Source organism: Triticum dicoccoides, chromosome 2A (genome assembly GCF_002162155.2).
Source record: "Triticum dicoccoides isolate Atlit2015 ecotype Zavitan chromosome 2A, WEW_v2.0, whole genome shotgun sequence".
NCBI lineage: Eukaryota > Viridiplantae > Streptophyta > Magnoliopsida > Poales > Poaceae > Triticum > Triticum dicoccoides.
The window spans coordinates 385,765,879-385,787,219 of record NC_041382.1 but is presented as its reverse complement, the minus strand read 5'-3'; positions in this window follow the sequence as shown (position 1 = coordinate 385,787,219).

The window sequence follows — 21,341 nt, the reverse complement described above, 5'->3', positions numbered from 1 at the left end:
AACCGTGTTGTCATAATGCTTCCGCTTACGGTCTACGATGGCACGTGGACAACACTCTTCCCCTCTCGTTGCTATGCATCACCTAGATGGATCTTTCGTGTGCATACGATTTTTTTTTGAAATTACTATGTTCCCCAACAAACTATCTATCAAAAACTATATTACATCTTGCAGAGAATACCTTACTGAAGATTGTTTATCGATTCCTTCTCCTCCGTGTTGGGTTCGACACTCTTACTTATCAAAGGAATACGATTACTATTGATTCCTTATATTTGTGAGTCATCAATCGCCAACCTCTTTTTTGGCGCAGGCGGCGGCGCGAGGGTGGTTTGCGGCGGCGACAAGCCGGCGGGGTGGCGGAAGGGTCTTGTGATGTAGGGTGGAACCCTATACGGCCGATCTTTCACGAAAGGAGCGGATCCCAACTAAGAACACGAAGAACACGGGGAATAATTGGGAGAAATCACAAGGGGAAACACTAAAGAACACCTCCAATCACACATCCACTAGACAATCAAACACACAAGATCCACAAGGTACATGAACAACAAAGGGAAAGATACAAGGTCAGGTTCATCTCCATGAGGAGGTCTTGAAGGGGGGCACCCAGGAGGGGGGTCTTGAATCCAAGGGGGGTCTTCTCCATAGAGGGGCCTGATGACCCACAAGTATAGGGGATCTATCATAGTCCTTTCGATAAGTAAGAGTGTCGAACCCAACGAGGAGCAGAACGAAATGATAAGCGGTTTCCAGCAAGGTATTCTCTGCAAGTACTGAAATAAGTGGTAACAGATAGTTTTGTGATGAGATAATTTGTAACGAGCAACAAGTAACAAAAGTAAATAAGGTGCAGCAATGTGGCCCAATCCTTTTTGTAGCAAAGGACAAGCCTAGACAAACTCTTATATGATGTAAAGCGCTCCCGAGGACACATGGGAATATCGTCAAGCTAGTTTTCATCACGTTCATATGATTCACGTTCGGTACTTTGATAATTTGGTATGTGGGTGGACCGGTGCTTGGGTGCTGCCCTTACTTGGACAAGCATCCCACTTATGATTAACCTCTATTGCGAGCATCTGCAACTACAACAAAAGTATTAAGGTAAACCTAGCCATAGCATGAAACATATGGATCCAAATCAACCCCTTACGAAGCAACACATAAACTAGGGTTTAAGCTTCTGTCACTCTAGAAACCCATCATCTACTTATTACTTCCCAATGCCTTCCTCTAGGCCCAAATAATGGTGAAGTGTCATGTAGTCGACGTTCACATAACACCACTAGAGGAGAGACAACATACATCTCATCAAAATATCGAACGAATACCAAGTTCACATGACTACTAATAGCAAGACTTCTCCCATGTCCTCAGGAACAAAAGTAACTACTCACAAAGCATAAACATGTTCATAATCAGAGGGGTATTAATATGCATATAGGATCTGAACATATGATCTTCCACCAATTGAACCAACTAGCATCAACTACGAGGAGTAATTAACACTACTAGCAACCTAGTAGCACCAATCCCGGACTTGGAGACAAGAATTGGATACAAGAGATGAACTAGGATTTTGAGATGAGATGGTGCTGATGAAGATGTTGATGGAGATTTCCCTCTCCCGATGAGAGGAGCGTTGGTGATGACGATGGCGATGATTTCCCCCTCCGAGAGGGAAGTTTCCCCGGCAGAACAGCTCCGCCAGAGCCCTAGATTGGTTCCGCCAAGGTTCCGCCTCGTGGCGGCGGAGTTTCGTCCGAGAAGATGGCTTCTAATTTTTTTTCCATCGAAAGACTCCATATAGCAGAAGATGGCCACCGAAGGGCTACCAAGGGGCACACGAGGTAGGGGGCGCACCCAGGGGGGTAGGGCGCGCCCCCCACCCTCGTGGGCAGAGTGCGGCCCCCCTGGTGAAGTTCTTGCTCTCAGTATTTTTTATATATTTGGAAAACATCTTCTGTGAAGTTTCAGGACTTTTGGAGTTGTGCAGAATAGGTCTCTAATATTTGCTCCTTTTCCAGCCAGAATCCCAGCTGCTGGCATTCTCCCTCTTTATGTAAACCTTGTAAAATAAGAGAGAAAAGGCATAAGTATTGTGACATAATGTGTAATAACATCCCATAATGCAATAAATATTGATATAAAAGCATGATGCAAAATGGATGTATCAACTCCCCCAAGCTTAGATCTCGCTTGTCCTCAAGAGAGAAGCTGAAATCGAAAAATATGTCCACATGTTTAGAGATAGAGGTGTCGATAAAAATAAAATACGGACATAAGGGCATCATGATCATTCTTAGAACAGCAACTTATATAATTCTTTGTCATATAATCTCTAATGTTAGAGTAATAATTCAATCACAATATCAAGTATGAATCATAAACTTCATTGAAAACTAACAAACTACAATCTCAGTCATTGAAGCAATTGCAATTTATCATAACATAGGAAAGAGTCAATGTATAAGAGCTTTTCAGCAAGTCCACATACTCAACTATCATATAGTCTTTCACAATTGCTGACACTCACGCAATACTTATGGGTATGGAGTTTTAATCGAACATAGAGAAAGATAGGGGCTTATAGCTTTGCCTCCCAATGTTTTACCTCAAGAGTAATGTCAACAGTAATAGTTCATGAAAACTCACATCCAATTAGCCATATGTACCAGGGATCTTTCCAACATATTGTGCTTGCCAAAGGATAAAATGTAAAAAGGAAGGGTGAAGATCACCACGACTCTTATGCAATGTAGGAGATAAAAGTAAAAGATAGGCCCTTCGCAGAGGGAAGCAGAGGTTGTCATGCGCTTTTATGGTTGGATGCACAAGATCTTAATGCGAAAGAACGTCACTTTATATTGCCCTTTGTGATATGGACCTTTATTATGCAGTCTGTCGCTTTTATTACTTACATATCACACGATCGTATAAAGCTTATTTCCTCCACACCAATCAATCATACATATTTAGAGAGCAATTTTTATTGCTTGCACCGATGACAACTTACTTGATGGATCTTACTCAATCCATAGGTAGATATGGTGGAATCTTATGGCAAGACTGGTTTAAGGGTATTTGGAAGCACAAGTAGTATCTCTGCTTGGTGCAATGAATTTGGCTAGCATGAGGGGGAAAAGCAAGCTCATCATGTTGGAAGATCCAAGACAATATAATTTATCTCAGATGTAAGAAAACATAACCCATTATGTTGTCTTCCTTGTCCAATGTCAACTCTTTAGCATGTCATATTTTAATGAGTGCTCACAATCATAAAAGATGTCCAAGATAGTATATTTATATGTGAAGACCTCTCTTTCTTTATTACTTCCTATTAATTGCAACGATGACCAAAACTGTGTTTGTCAACCCTCAACAACTATTATTCATCGTACTCTTGCTATGTGAGCTCATTACTCTCCATAAGACTCACATGATCTCTTTGTTTCTTTTTATTTCTTTCTCTTTTCTTTTATTCACTTAGGATCATGGCAAAATAATCAAGCCCTTGACTCAACACTAATCTTTATTATATAGCTCATGGACTCGATTACATAGAAGGATAATAAAGCAAAACTCACAACTAGATCACACTAAGAACTTTTATTCTACTAGATTAAGATATTACCAAAAGGATCGAACTAAGAAAAACGGCAAAGATAAAAGTGATGGTGATACGATACCGGGGCACTCCCCCAAGCTTGGCAGTTGCCAAGTGGAGTGCCCATACCAGATACTCAATTCTTCTTGAGATGGTGGTGATTTTGTTGATGGCGTAGGCTTGTCGTCCTTCTTCCAAGGCATAGGCTCGCCATCATAGAAGGATGACCAAGTCTCCTGAAACCTCAAATCTGCAGCCAAACTCATCCTCTTGAATCTATATTCATACTCATAGTTTTGGTTTTGCAGGTCATAGATCTGGGCTTGGAGGTGCTCGTTTTTCTCATGAAGCTTGAAGATGGCCTCCCCAATGTCCTTGACGTCCAGCTTGTGGTTGTTGGTGAACTCCGTGATCATAATGTGATTGGAATCGATTCCACGCTCCACCATCTCCTGACACTTGAAAACTTCTTGCTCCAATGCCTCGAGCCTGGCCTCCGTGCTTCCGGTCTTCCTTGGTCCCTCAGCATCGCGGATGTGCAACAACCCCTCACGCATCTCTATGGTTTGAGGGTGTTGCAGCACTTCTGCGAGGTATGGATTGATGACCTTCTCGAAGAACTGGTCCTTGGGGGCACTTGAAGACGACATGACGACCTGGATCTGTTAGAAAAATAGCTCGAAACAAAGACACCAGATTTTTGCGTGATACGGGAGTCAAAACCCCCGGGAGGTTATATAATGAATTTTTACTGACCAAAATACGTGTCGTGTACGAAAACAGAGTCCGGAGAGCACACGAGGTGCCCACGAGGTAGGGGGGCGCGCCCAGTAGGGTAGGGCGCGCCCTCCACCCTCGTGGAGCCCTCTGTCCTTCCCGGACTGCTGCTTATTTTTCTATTTTTCTAAATATTCCAAAACGGAGAAATATTGCCTTAAAAAATGTTTTGGAGTCGGTTTACTTACCGTACCACATATCTATTCCTTTTCGGAGTCTGAAACGTTCCGGAAAGTGTCCCTTATGAATTCCTCCGGGGTTACAGTTTCAATAACATTGGTTTCAACATTTATGGGATTAACTGAGAAATAGTGTTTGATTCTTTGACCGTTCACCACCTTCGGATTTGTGCCTTCGAAGTTGTTGATTTTTATGGCACCGGAACGGTAGACCTCCTCGATAACGTAAGGACCTTCCCATTTAGAGAGAAGTTTTCCTACAAAAAATCTTAAACGAGAGTTGTATAGCAATACATAGTCACCTACATTAAACTCATGCTTTTGTATCCTTTTGTCATGCCATCTTTTAACTTTTTCTTTAAACAACTTGGCATTTTCATAGGCTTGGGTTCTCCATTCATCAAGTGAGCTAATATCAAATAACCTCTTCTCACCAGCAAGTTTAAAATCATAATTAAGTTCTTTAATAGCCCAATAAGCCTTGTGTTCTAGTTCGAGAGGTAAGTGACATGCTGTTCCATAGACCATTTTATACGGAGACATACCCATAGGATTTCTGTATGCAGTTCTATAGGCCCATAATGCATCATCAAGTTTCTTGGACCAATTCTTTCTAGATCTATTAACAGTCTTTTGCAAAATTAATTTGAGTTCTCTATTACTCAATTCTACTTGACCACTAGACTGAGGGTGATAAGGAGATGCAATTCTATGATTAACATCATATTTAGCAAGCATTTTACGGAAAGCACCATGAATAAAATGTGAACCACCATCAGTCATTAAATATCTAGGGACTCCAAATCTTGGAAAAATAACTTCTTTAAGCATTTTAATAGAAGTGTTATGATCAGCACTACTAGTTGGAATAGCTTCTACCCACTTAGTGACGTAATCAACAGCAACTAAAATATGTGTATAACCATTAGAGGAAGGAAAAGGTCCCATATAGTCAAAGCCCCAAACATCAAATGGTTCAATAACAAGTGAATAATTCATAGGCATTTATTGACGTCTACTGATATTACCAATTCTGACATTCATCACAAGATAAGACAAACTTACGGGCATCCTTGAAGAGAGTAGGCCAATAAAAACCAGATTGCAGTACCTTATGTGCAGTTCTATCTCCAGCATGGTGTCCTCCATAAGCTTCGGAGTGACACTTGCGTAGGATCTGTTCCTATTCATGCTCAGGTACACAAGGTCTAATAACACCATCCACTCCTTCTTTATAAAGATGTGGGTCATCCCAAAAGTAATGCCTCAAATCATAGAAGAACTTTTTCTTTTGCTGGTATGTGAAACTAGGTGGTATAAACTTAGCAACAATGTAATTAGCATAATCAGCATACCATGGAGTAGTATGAGAAGCATTTATGACATTTAATTGCTCATTGGGAAAGCTATCATCAATAGGTAGTGGGTCATCAAGCACATTTTCTAACCTAGACAAGTTGTCTGCAACGGGGTTTCAGCTCATTTTCTATCAACAATATGCAAATCAAATTCTTGTAGCAAGAGAACCCATCTAATAAGTCTAGGTTTAGCATCTTTCTTTTCCATAAGATATTTAATAGCAACATGATCGGTGTGAATAGTTACTTTAGAATCAACAATATAAGGTCTAAACTTATCACAAGCAAATACAACTGCTAAGAATTCTTTTTCAGTGGTAGCATAATTTCTTTGAGCGTAGTCTAGAGTTTTACTAGCATATTGAATAACATTTAGTTTCTTATCAAATCTTTGTCCTAGAATAGCACCTACAGCATAATCACTAGCATCACACATAATTTCAAATGGTAAATTCCAATCAGGTGGCTGGACAATAGGTGCAGAGATCAATGCTTTCTTAAGTATTTCAAATGCTTCTACACAATCATCATCAAAGAAAAATGGTATATCTTTTTGTAATAAATTAGTCAGAGGTCGAGAAATTTTTTAGAAGTCCTTAATGAACCTCCTATAAAAACCGGCATGACCAAGGAAACTTCTTATACCTTTGATGTCCTTGGGACATGGCATCTTTTCAATAGCATCAACCTTGGCTTTATCAACTTCAATACCTCTTTCAGAAACTTTATGCCCCAAGACAATACCTTCATTAACCATAAAGTGGCACTTTTCCCAATTCAAGACAAGATTAGTTTCTTCACATCTCTGCAAAACTCGATCAAGGTTGCTCAAGCAATCATCAAAAGAAGATCCATAGACGGAAAAGTCGTCCATGAAAACCTCACAAATCTTTTCACAAAAGTCAGAGAATATAGCCAGCATGCATCTTTGAAAGGTAGCAGGTGCATTACATAAACCAAAAGGCATACGTCTATAAGCAAAAGTACCAAAAGGGCATGTAAAAGTAGTCTTTGATTGATCTTTGGCTGGCACAGGTATTTGAGAGAAACCAGAATAACCATCTAGAAAGCAAAAATGTGTATGTTTGGACAATCTTTCTAGCATTTGATTGATAAAAGGTAAGGGGTAATGATCCTTTTTAGTAGCCTTATTTAATTTGCGGAAATCAATTACCATCCTATAACCTGTAATAATTCTTTGAGGAATCAATTCATCTTTATCATTAGGAACAACAGTAATACCTCCCTTCTTAGGGACACAATGGACAATGCTTACCCACTAACTATCAGCAATGGGATAAATTATACCTGCCTCAAGGAGCTTTAGTATCTCCTTTCTTACCACTTCTTTCATTTTAGGATTCAGACAGCATTGATGATCATGAACTGGTTTAGCATCTTCTTCCAAATTAATTTTATGTTGACATAGAGTGGGACTAATGCCCTTAAGATCATCAAGAGTGTACCCAATAGAAGCACGGTGCTTCTTCAGAGTTTTCAATAATCTCTCTTCCTCATGTTCTGAAAGGTTAGCACTAATAATAACAGGATATATCTTTTTCTCATCAAGATAAGCATATTTAAGAGTATCATGTAACGGTTTAAGCTCAAACATGGGATCACCCTTGGGTGGAGGAGGATCCCCTAGGATTTCAACAGGTAAATTATTTTTCAGAATAGGTTCCTGTTTAAAGAATACTTCATCTAATTCCCTTCTTTCATTCATAAACATATCATTTTCATGGTCTAGCAAGTATTGTTCTAAAGGATCACTAGGAGGTATGGCAATAGAAGCAAGACCAATAATTTCATCCTTACTAAGTAATTCTTATTCACGGTGTTGTCTACTAAATTTAGAAAAATTAAATTCATGAGTCATATCATCTAAACCGATAGTAACATCTCTTTTGCAATCTATGGTAGCATTAACAGTATTTAAGAAGGGTCTACCAAATATAATGGGACAAAAGCTATCTTGTGGGGAACCAAGAACAAGAAAATCAGCACGATATTTTGTTTTCCCACACAAGACTTCAACATCTCTAACAATTCCCATTGGTGAAATAGTATCTCTATTGGCAAGTTTAATTGTAACATCAATATCTTCTAACTCAACAGGTGCAATCTCATGCATAATTTCTTGGTATAAGGAATGAGGTATTGAGCTAGCACTAGCACCCATATCACATAAGCCATGATAACAATGATCTCCTATTTTAACAGAAATAACAGGCATGCCTACCACAGGTCTAGGATTATCTTTAGCACACGGTTTAGCAATTCTAGCAGTTTCATCACAGAAATAAATAACATACCCATCAATATTATCAGACAAGAGATCTTTAACAATAGCAATATTAGGTTCAACTTTAACTTGTTCAGGAGGTGTATATGTTTTAATATTGCTTTTATGAACCACAGTTGAAGCTTTAGCATGATCCTATATCCTAACAGGGAAAGGTGGTTTCTCAACATAAGAAGTAGGAACAGTAGGATCATTATAAGTGATAGTCTTTTCTTCAACTTTAATAGGTGCATCTACTTTTACTTCTATGGGAGGATGATATTTAAACCACTTCTCCTTAGGGAGATCAACATAGGTAGCAAAAGATTCACAGAAAGAAGCTACTATCTCAGAGTCAAGTCCATATTTAGTGCTAAATTTACGAAAAATATCGGTATCCATAAAAGATTTAACGCAATCAAAACTAGGTGTCATACCTGACTCCTTACCATTGTCGAGGTCCCAATCTTCAGAGTTGCGTTTAATTCTTTCCGATAAATCCCATTTGAATTCAATAGTCTTCATCATAAAAGAGCCAGCACAAGAAGTATCAAGCATGGTGCGATTATTACTAGAAAGTTGAGCATAAAATTTTTGAATAATCATTTCTCTTGAGAGCTCATGATTGGGCATGAATATAACATTGATTTAAGCCTACCCCAAGCTTGAGCAATGCTTTCCCCTTTGCGAGGCCAAAAATTACATATGTAATTGCGATCATGATGAACAAGGCGCATAGGATAAAACTTCTGATGAAATTCCAATTTCAATCGTTTGTAATTCCAAGACCTCATATCATCACATAGCCTATACCATGTCGATGCGTCTCCCCTCAAAGATAAGGGGAAGACCTTCTTCTTAACAACATCTCCGGATACACCTGCAAGCTTAAATAATCCACAAACTTCATCCACATATATCAGATGTTCATCGGGATGTTTTGTTCCATCTCCTAAAAAAGGATTAGCTAGCGGTTTTTCTATCATACCCGCAGGAACTTCAAAGCAAGCATTTTCATTTTCATTTTCAGTAGGTTCAGTAGGTTGAGGAGCAACTCTTTGCTCTACTGGTCGGGGTGAAGATACCCCGAACAAGCCCCCAAGAGGATTACTTTCCATGGTAACAAGTGACAGTAAATTTCAGCACACTATATAAATTTTTCCTTACCAAATTCCACCTACCAAAGGCGCTTCACTCCCCGGAAACGGCGCCAGAAAAGAGTCTTGATGACCCACAAGTATAGGGGATCTATCATAGTCCTTTCGATAAGTAAGAGTGTCGAACCCAACGAGGAGCAGAAGGAAATGATAAGCGGTTTCCAGCGAGGTATTCTCTGCAAGTACTGAAATAAGTGGTAACAGATAGTTTTGTGATGAGATAGTTTGTAACGAGCAACAAGTAACAAAAGTAAATAAGGTGCAACAATGTGGCCCAATCCTTTTTGTAGCAAAGGACAAGCCTAGACAAACTCTTATATGATGTAAAGCGCTCCCGAGGACACATGGGAATATCGTCAAGCTAGTTTTCATCACGTTCATATGATTCGCGTTCGGCACTTTGATAAGTTGGTATGTGGGTGGACCGGTGCTTGGGTGCTGCCCTTACTTGGACAAGCATCCCACTTATGATTAACCTCTATTGCAAGCATCCGCAACTACAACAAAAGTATTAAGGTAAACCTAACCATAGCATGAAACATATGAATCCAAATCAACCCCTTATGAAGCAACACATAAACTAGGGTTTAAGCTTCTGTCACTCTAGCAACCCATCATCTACTTATTACTTCCCAATGCCTTCCTCTAGGCCCAAATAATGGTGAAGTGTCATGTAGTCGACGTTCACATGACACCACTAGAGGAGAGACAACATACATCTCATCAAAATATCGAACGAATACCAAGTTCACATGACTACTAATAGCAAGACTTCTCCCATGTCCTCAGGAACAAAAGTAACTACTCACAAAGCATAAACATGTTCATAATCAGAGGGGTATTAATATGCATATAGGATCTGAACATATGATCTTCCACCAATTGAACCAACTAGCATCAACTACGAGGAGTAATTAACACTACTAGCAACCTACTAGCACCAATCCCGGACTTGGAGACAAGAATTGGATACAAGAGATGCACTAGGGTTTTGAGATGAGATGGTGCTGATGAAGATGTTGATGGAGATTGCCCTCTCCCGATGAGAGGAGCGTTGGTGATGATGATGGCGATGATTTCCCCCTCCGGGAGGGAAGTTTCCCCGGCAGAACAGCTCCGCCAGAGCCCTAGATTGGTTCCGCCAAGGTTCTGCCTCGTGGCGGCGGAGTTTCGTCCGAGAAGATGGCTTCTAATTTTTTTCCCATCGAAAGACTCCATATAGCATAAGATGGCCACCGGAGGGCCACCAGGGGGCCCACGAGGTAGGGGGCGCGCCCAGGGGGTAGGGCGCGCCCCCCACCCTCGTGTGCAGGGTGTGGCCCCCCTGGTGAAGTTCTTGCTCTCAGTATTTTTTATATATTTGGAAAACATCTTCCATGGAGTTTCACGACTTTTGGAGTTGTGCAGAATAGGTCTCTAATATTTGCTCCTTTTCCAGCCCAGAATCCCAGCTGTCGGCATTCTCCCTCTTTATGTAAACCTTGTAAAATAAGAGAGAATAGGCATAAGTATTGTGACATAATGTGTAATAACAGCCCATAATGCAATAAATATTGATATAAAAGCATGATGCAAAATGGACGTATCAGGGCCGCGGTCTCTCTCGTGGAGTAGATCCGTATGGATGAGCAAAGCTCTATCTCAAATGAGCTAATCCTTTGCTAACTCTAACTAGGTGGAGGTGGAGGAGTATATATAGTCTAAGGCCACGAAGGGGTAAGTGAAGAGGGGATACATGGGCCTCTGGCCCGGCTGTGCACGCGCAAGTGCCGGATGTCCTGGGCTTCAGGAGGCGCCGGATGTCCGGGGCTCGGGCTGGATGTCCGGGCTGAAGTGGCCAAACTTCTGGTGTGTTCTATCGTCGATGTCGGATTTCCGGGGGAGAGGCCGGATGTTCGGGAGTTGGCGGGGCGCCGGATGTCCGGGCACACAGGTCGGATGTCCGGCCACTGATGTCGTCGGCCGTATGTTGGGGCAGCTCATGCGCGACTGCCCATGCGCCAGATGTCCGGCCGCTGTAGCTTCAGCAACTCCGTCTTCTTCCGTCGTCGCTTCGAGGCTTCCCTCGTGGATGGTGTAGTTGTTCCTTGGCCCTTGCACTCCTCCTCGTCGTCTGTAGTGTTTCGACAATACCTATGCATGCACACGACTGGAGTGTCAAGTAGTATGCCATCCTTGAAGGGGTCAAGTGAGCACGTGTAAAGGAGACGATTCACCTTTGTGTATGTGAAGTAGATGTCGCACGTGTCACTGGCCGAACGGACTCTTGACATGGTGATGTCCATAGGATGCTCCGCATCATCTCCCCTCCCTTGGGAAAGATCCGACCTCGGATCGAAAACCAAATCACCATGGGAAATAGATGGCTTCGCCATGTAGAAGTGGATAGTCACCAAGTACTCGCCGTCTTGAAGCTCGAAATGGGCACTCTCCAATGTCACATCGTCTTGTGATTCCTTCAAAAGGAGTAAGAACAAAAAACACTTGGAAAAACAAATGTGGTTAGCATTAGTGCAAAACCAAGCATTCAAGAGGTTGTTCACCAAACAAGTGTCGTCATCATGCAAAGCATATGGTGTGACAAAGGATTGTGACATGGCATGTAAGCATATCAATCGAGCACAAGCAAAGAAATCATTGGGACAAGCATGTGAATGTGAGGTAGTGATGAAAATATGTGTGACAAGAGAAGAAGCATCTACCTCAAGTTAATAGCAAGCATTCACAAATTGCTCAATGAAAGGTCTATGGTAGGCATAGGAATCATTCGCAACACCAAATAAAATGAAGTGTCTAAACACATGGGTCAAGTGCAAGACAATCCAAGCATAATGTGCATGGGGTGTAGTGAATACCGTGTGGCACTCAACACAATGGAAAGAGCAATTGTTCATCATGTCTGAGGCAATCAAGGAAAGCATGTAGCAATCAATGGGACATGGCATATGTGAAGTGATGACATTGTTGCAACCAAACATATGAGAGGAGAAAGTAATCCAAGAATTGGATGCAACACACAAGGCATATATATCATGATGCATGGAATGGTGGAAATGACAAGTCGAAGCAAGATCTCTAACATGTGAGCAATCAAGTGGTCCAATATGAACAAGAAGTCTCATGGTGCAAGCAACACAAGTAGTATGATCCGCAATATCCATGCTCAAGAAAGATGTCACCTTGAAGGCGTGTCCTTGTGCATTCTTCACAATGCCGAAGTGGAAGGAAATGTGTTGTAGAAGCGAGTCGTGGTTGAATGTATGAGGCTCGCTCTCAAGAGCCCGAATGGTCAACTCACGTGAAGCGGAAGTCGACACAAGGTCCAAGTATCCTACACATGCACAAAAGAAAGCAAAGAATGTATGCGCATTGTAGATAAACACATCATCCATCATGATGGTTCTCTTCTCTTGCACATAACCATTCGAAGCACAAGTGCATGAATAATATGATGCAATAATGGCTATATTCATGGCACGGGGAATATGGTGCAAAGAGGTAAGGCAAGCATGCTTCACAAGAAATATGTCAAAATCTCCAAATATATGCGAGAATGCTATGGGGGCAAAATCATTATCAAGACTAAAGGCATAATTGCACTCAATACATGGCAAATCATCTAGCATGAGAGAGGCAACATATGGAGATGTTGGAAATATACCCTAGAGGCAATAATAAGATGGTTATTATTATATTTCCTTGTTCATGATAATTGTCTATTGTTCATGCTATAATTGTATTAATCGGAAACCGTAATATATGTGTGAATACATAGACCATAATATGTCCCTGGTAAGCCTCTAGATGACTAGCTCGTTGATCAATAGATGGTTGTGGTTTCCTGACCATGGACATTGAATGTCGTTGATAACGGGATCACATCATTAGGAGAATGATGTGATGGACAAGACCCAATCCTAAGCATAGCACAAGATCGTATAGTCCGTTTGCTAAAAGCTTTTCTAATGTCAAGTATCGTTTCCTTAGACCATGAGATTGTGCAACTCCCGAATACCGTAGGAGTGCTTTGGGTGTATCAAACGTCACAACGTAACTGGGTGGCTATAAAGGTGCAGTACAAGTATCTCCGAAAGTGTCTATTGGGTTGGCACAAATCGAGACTAGGATTTGTCACTCCGTATGACGGAGAGGTATCTCTGGGCCCACTCGGTAATGCATCATCATAATGAGCTCAATTTGACTAAAGAGTTAGTCACGGGATCATGCATTGCGGAACGAGTAAATAGACTTGCCGGTAACGAGATTGAACAAGGTATGGGGATACCAACGATCGAATCTCGGGCAAGTAACATACCGATAGACAAAGGGAATTGTATAGGGGATTGATTGAATCCCCAAAATCATGGTTCATCCGATGAGATCATCGTGGAATATGTGGGAGACAATATGGGTATCCAGATCCCGCTATTGGTTATTGGCTAGAGAGGTGTGTCGGTCATGTCTGCATGGTTCCAAAACCCGCAGGGTCTACACACTTAAGGTTCGGTGACGCTAGAGTTGTAATGGGAATAGTATGTGGTTACCGAAGGTAGTTCAGAGTCCTGGATGAGATTCCGGATGTCACGAGGAGTTCCGGAATGGTCCGGAGGTGAAGATCAATATATTGGACAAAGGGTATTGGAGTCCGGAAGTGTTCCGAGGGTACCAGGCTATGGCCAGCATGACCAAACGGTGTTTCGGGAGCCCCGACAAGTGTTGCAGGGCCTCATGGGCCAAGGGGAGGGGGAAAACCAGCCCACTAAGGGGTTGTGCGCCCCCACACCCTTTTCCCACATTACTTGGGGAGGTGGGGCGCCTCCACCTAACTTGGGAGGCAAGCCTCCACCTGCTTGGCTTGGGGGGCAAGTCTCCCTAGGGTTTCCCTAGGGAGATCCAATCTGCCCTAGCCGCCGCCCCCTAGGGGAAACCCTAGGGCGCCTCCCCCTCTCCCCTTCCCCCTATATATAGTGAGGGGGTGGGAGGGCAGCCATACCCTTCCCCTGGCGCAGCCCTCCCCTCTCCAACTCCTCCTCCTCTTTCGTAGTGCTTGGCGAAGCCCTGCCGGAGAACCACGAGCTCCTCCATCACCACGTCGTCGTGCTGCTGGAGTTCTCCCTCAAGTTCTCCTCTCCCCTTGCTGGATCAAGAAGGAGGAGACGTCCCCAGGTTGTACGTGTGTTGAACGCGGAGGCGCTGTCCGTTCGGCGCTAGATCGGATCTTCCACGATTTGAATCGTCGTGACCACGACTCCATCAACCGTGTTCTTGTAACGCTTCCGCTTAGTGATCTTCAAGGGTATGAAGATGAACTCCCTCTCTCTCTCATTGCTAGCATCTCCTAGATTGATCTTGGTGACACGTAAGAAAATTTGGAATTATTACTATGATCCCCAATAGTGGTATCAGAGCTAGGTCTATGCGTAGTTTCTTTGCACGAGTAGAACACAAAGTAGTTGCGGGCGATGATTTGGTTGATTTGCTTACCATTACTAGTCTTATCTTGATTTGGGGCATTGTGGGATGAAGCGGCCCAGACCGACCTTACACGTACGCTTACGCGAGACTGGTTCCACCGACAGACATGCACTTGATGCATAAGGTGGCTAGCGGGTGTCTGTCTCTCCCACTTTAGTCGGATCGGATTCGATGAATAGGGTCCTTATGAAGGGTAAATAGCAATTGGCATATCACCACGTAAAACATGCAACAACAATTAGAGGACGTCTAACTTGTTTTTGCAGGGTATGCTATGTGATGTGATATGGCCAAAAGGATGTGATGAATTATACATATGTGATGTATGAGATTGATCATGTTCTTGTAATACGATTCACGACTTGCATGTCGACGAGTATGACAACCGGCAGGAGCCATAGGAGTTGTCTTAATTTATTGTATGACCTGCATGTCAATGAAAAACACCATGTAATTACTTTACTTTATTGCTAACCGTTAGCCATAGTAGTAGAAGTAATAGTTGGTGAGACAACTTCATGAAGACACGATGATGGAGATCATGTTGTCATGCCGGTGACGAAGGTGATCGTGTCGCGCCTCGAAGATGGAGATCAAAAGGCGCGAGATGATATTGGCCATATCATGTCACTTTACGATTTGCATGTGATGTTTATCATGTTTGCATCTTATTTGCTTAGAACGACGGTAGCATGAATAAGATGATCCCTCACAAAATTTCAAGGAAGTGTTTCCCCTAACTATGCATCGTTGCAAAGGATCGTTGTTTCGAAGCACCACGTGATGATCGGGTGTGATAGATTCTAACGTTCTCATACAATGGGTGTAAGCCAGATTTACACATGCAAAACACTTAGGTTGACTTGGCGAGCCTAGCATGTACATGAAGGAAATATGCCCTAGAGGCAATAATAAAGTTATTATTTATTTCCTTATTTCATGATAAATGTTTATTATTCATGCTAGAATTGTATTAACCGGAAACATAATACATGTGTGAATACATAGACAAACATAGTGTCACTAGTATGCCTCTACTTGACTAGCTCGTTAATCAAAGATGGTTAAGTTTCCTAAACATAGACATGAGTTGTCATTTGATTAACGGGATCACATCATTAGGAGAATGATGTGATTAACTTGACCCATTCCGTTAGCTTAGCACTTGATCGTTTAGTATGTTGCTATTGCTTTCTTCATGACTTATACATGTTCCTATGACTATGAGATTACGCAACTACCGTTTACCGGAGGAACACTTTGTGTGCTACCAAACGTCACAACATAACTGGGTGATTATAAAGGTGCTCTACAGGTGTCTCCAAAGGTACTTGTTGAGTTAGCATATTTCGAGATTAGAATTTGTCACTCCGATTGTCGGAGAGGTATCTCTGGGCTCACTCGGTAATGCACATCACTATAAGCCTTGCAAGCATTGTAACTAATGAGTTAGTTGCGGGATGATGTATTATGGAACGAGTAAAGAGACTTGCCAGTAACAAGATTGAACTAGGTGTTGAGATACCGACGATCGAATCTCGGGCAAGTAACATACCGATGACAGAGGGAACAACGTATGTTGTTATGCGGTTTGACCAATAAAGATCTTCGTAGAATATGTGGGAGCCAATATGAGCATCCAGGTTCCGCTATTGGTTATTGACCGGAAACGTGTCTCGGTCATGTCTACATAGTTCTCGAACCCGTAGGGTCCGCATGCTTAAAGTTCGGTGACGATCGGTATTATGAGTTTATGTGATTTGATGTACCCAAGGTAGTTCGGAGTCCCGGATCAGATCGGGGATATGACGAGGAGACTCAAAATGGTCGAGACATAAAGATTGATATATTGGAAGGTTATATTCGGACACTGGAAGGGTTCCGGGGGTTACCGAATAAATACCGGAGTACTGGGGGTTACAGGAACCCCCCCCCCCCGGGGGCTTAATGGGCTTACATGGGCCTTAGTGGAAATAGAGGGCAGCAAGGGAAGTGTGGGGCACGCCCCCCAAGGACCAAATTGAATTGGTTTAGGGCAAGGGGGCGGCCCCCTCTTTCCTTCTCCTCCTCTCCTTTTCCTTCCCCTCTCCTACTAGGACTAGGAAAGAGGGGGCAAACCTACTTGGAGTAGGATTGCCCCCCCCCTTGGGCGCGCCTCTCCCCTTGGTCGGCCCTCTCCTCCTCCCTTCCTTTATATACAGGGGTAGGAGGGCACCCCAAAGACACAACAATTGATCAATGATCTCTTAGCTGTGTGCAGTCCCCCCTCCACCATAATCCTGCGTCGGTAGCATCATCATCACCGTCACCACGCCGTCGTGCTGACGAAACTCTCCTGTGAAGCTTTGCTGGATCGGAGCTCGCGGGACGTCATTGAGTTGAACATGTGCAGAACTCGGAGGTGTCGTGCGTTCGGTACTTGGATTGGTCGGATCGTGAAGACGTATGACTACATCAACCGCGTTGTGCTAACGCTTCCGCATTCGGTCTACGAGGGTACGTAGACACACTCTCCCCTCTCATTGCTATGCATCACCATGATCATGTGTGTGTGCGTAGGAATTTTTTTGAAATTACTACGTTCCCCAACAGTGGTATCAGAGCCAGGTTTATGCGTAGACATTATATGCACGAGTAGAACACAAGTGAGTTGTGGGCCATACAAGTCATACTGCTTACCAGCATGTCATACTTTGGTTCAGCGGTATTGTTGGATGAAGCGGCCCGGACCGACATTACGCGTACGCTTACGCGAGACTGATTCTACAGACGTGCTTTGCACATAGGTGGCTGGCGAGTGTCAGTTTCTCCAAATTTAGTTGAACCGAGTGTGGCTACGCCCGGTCCTTGAGAAGGTTAAAACATCACTAACTTGACGAACTATCGTTGTGGTTTTGATGCGTAGGAAAGAACGGTTCTTTCTCAGCCCATAGCAGCCACGTAAAACTTGCAACAACAAGGTAGAGGATGTCTAACTTGTTTTTGCGGGGCTTGTTGTGATGTGATATGGTCAAAACGTAATATAAGTTGTTGTATGAGATGATCATGTTTTGTTGAAGTTATCGGCAACTGGCAGAAGCCTTATGGTTGTCTCTTTATTGCATAAGATGCAAGTGCCATGTAATTGCTTTACTTTATCGCTATGTGGTAGCAATAGTTGCAAAAGCAATAGCTGGTGAGAAGACCATGTGACGACACATTGATAAAAGATCAAGATGATGGAGATCATGGTGTCATGCCGGTAAACAATGGAGATCATGACAATACTTTGCAGATGGAGAACAAAAGCACAAAATGATGATGGCCATATCATGTCACATATTTTGATTGCATGTGATGTTTATCTTTTATACATCTTATTCTGCTTTGTTTGACGGTAGCATTATAAGATGATCTCTCACTAAATTTCAAAGTAAAAGTGTTCTCCCTGAGTATGCACCGTTGCCAAAGTTCATCGTGCCGAGACACCACGTGATGATCGGGTGTGATAAGCTCAACGTTCGTCTACAACGGGTGTAAGACAGTTTTACACACGCAGAATACTCGGGTTAAACTTGACGAGCCTAGCATATGCAGATATGGCCTCGGAACACTGAGACCGAAAGGTCGAGCGTGAATCATATAGTAGATATGATCAACATAGTGATGTTCACCATTGAAAACTACTCCATCTCACGTGATGATCGGACATGGTTTAGTTGATTTGGATCACATGATCATTAGATGACTAGAGGGATGTCTATCTAAGTGGGAGTTCTTAAGTAATATGATTAATTGAACTTTAATTTATCATGAACTTAGTCCTGATAGTATTTGCATATCTATGTTGTAGATCAATAGCTCGCACATAACTTCCCCATTTATTTTTGATATGTTCCTAGAGAAAAATAAATTGAAAGATGTTAGTAGCAATGATGCGGATTAGATCTGTGATCTGAGGATTAGCCTCATTGCTGCACAGAAGAATTATGTCCTTGATGCACCGCTAGGTGACGGACCTATTGCAAGAGCATATGCAGACGTTATGAACGTTTGGCAAAGCTCGGTATGATGACTACTTGATAGTTTAGTGCATCATGCTTTACGGCTTAAAATCGGGACTTCAAAAATGTTTTGAATGCCACGAAGCATATAAGATGTTCCAAGAGTTGAAATTGGTATTTCATACTCATGCCCGGGTCAAGAGGTATGAGACCTCTGACATTACTTTGCCTATAAGATGGAGGAGAATAGCTCAACCAGTAAGCATGTGCTCAGATTATCTGAGTACTACAATCACTTGAATCAAGTGGGAGTTAATCTTCCAGATAAGATAGTGATTGACAGAGTTCTCTAGTCACTATCACCAAGTTGCTAGAACTTCGTGATGAACTATAATATGCAAGGGATAACGGAAACGATTCCCAAGCTCTTCGTGATGCTGAAATCGACGAAGGTAGAAATCAAGAAAAGCATCAAGTGTTGATGGTTAACAAGACCACTAGTTTCAAGAAAAGGGCAAAGGGAAGAAGGGGAACTTCAAAAAGAATGGCAAGCAAGTTGCGGCTCAAGTGAAGAAGCCCAAGTCTGGACCTAAGCCCGAGACTAAGTGCTTTTACTGCAAAGGGACTAATCACTGGAAGCGGAACTGCCCCAAGTATTTGGCGGATAAGAAAAATGGCAAAGTGAACAAAGGTATATTGGATATACATGTTATTCATGGTACTTTACTAGTGTTTATAGCAACCCCTCGGTATTTGATACTAGTTTAGTTCCTAAGAGTAGTAACTTGAAACGGGAGTTGCAGAATGAACAGAGACTAGTTAAGGGTGAAGTAACGATGTGTGTTGGAAGTAGTTCCCAGAATGATATGATTATCATCGCATACTCCCTATACTTTCGGGATTAGTGTTGAACCTAAATAAGTGTTATTTGGTGTTTGCGTTGAGCATGAATATGATTTGATCATGTTTCTTGCAATACGGCTATTCATTTAAGTTAAAGAATAATTGTTATTCTGCTTACATGAATAAAACCTTCTATGGTTATACACCCAATGAAAATGATTTGTTGAATCTCGATCGTAGTGATACACATATGTAACGCCCCAAGGCCGGAGCTTCAGATGCCTTTCAGGGTTTTCTGGGTTTCATTCTGTGTTTTGTTTCGTCTGTTGCATTCATCTTTGCATCGTGTGTACTCATGCCATCATGTCATTTCTTTTTCTTAAATCAACTAAATAAATTGCATGGATCTTCGGTCCATTTAAATCGAGGGAACTCACATGGTGATTTCTCTATATAACATATCCTCCCAGTAGTTTAGGGAGCTATATTAAATATTCCATTAATTTGGAATCATCGTAACACACGTGCAAAATAATCCCCTTGGCCTTTTCTTCTTCAAGTGTTGACTCTCTAACCTTGCCTTATACCCTTCCGTCATTTTCCGGAGCTCCGCATAAAATTTCAACATTTTTGGTCACTCCAAAAACCTCGTCCTAGTTCAAACCCATTCGAATTAAATTCAAATGAGTTTAAATTCTTATCGTTCGATCTGGCCTTTTCTAATTTTCTCGGAACAAGCGTATTTTTCTGAGTCTGAGAAAATTAACCCCATGCTCCAATTCTTTCCCTAACCCTCTCTTTATTTATTTTTTCTTCTCTCTATTTGTTTTTCTATTAAAGCAAATTAGAAAGGAATGAGAGAGAGGAGTTCAGCCTAGTCCAGCCCAGCTGGGCCTCTAATCGGCCCAACATTTTCCCCAAGGCCAAAGCCCACCGTAGCTTTCTAACCCTAACGCAGACCCCACTCCCATCGATCATTTCCTCGTCCTCTTGCGCCGCCAGAGACCACGCACGCAGGCGTGACCCCTTCTTCTCTCGATCTCCCCATCGACCCCTTCCCCTCGCACACAGGATCCCTTCTTCCTCACCTCGCGCCGCCACTTCGCCCTCCTCTGGCGCCGTCCCGCTCCCCCGCGCTCGTTTCCTCTGCCGGCGACTTCCACTACCTTGCCACCTCTGCTTCTCCTCGCCAAGGGCCCCTGCGCCTTGACCCGACCTCGCCTCTTCCACATTGTTGCCCCGTCAGGACGCCGCTCTGGTCCGCCCTGTGTGCTTCCTCGTCGTTTCGCCGCCCCAAGCTCCTCAAGAAGCCGCGCCGTCCGCCTCTGACCACGACTCCGGCGAGATTTGGGCAGCCCCGCGCTGGAGCCGTCGTTCCCGCACGCATGTGCCTCCTTCCTCGCCGCGAGCCTGCAACACCGCCGCCCTCCTTCCTCGCGCCCTCGCCTCTTTCTTCCTCCGTTCGGGTCAACACCGCCGCCGTCGGATCAGGCTGCCCTTCGCCAGGCTCCTCCCCTGCCGCTGGACCGGTCCTGCAGGAGCTCCTTGCCCGCGCCTGCCACCTGCTCCGCCTCCTCGTCGCTCCTCTTGGCCTCCCGCGGGACCTCTGTTGTCGTCGCCCCGCTGCCTTCTCTTGTCGCGACCAGGATCCCCCTCCTCGCGCCTCTGGTCACCT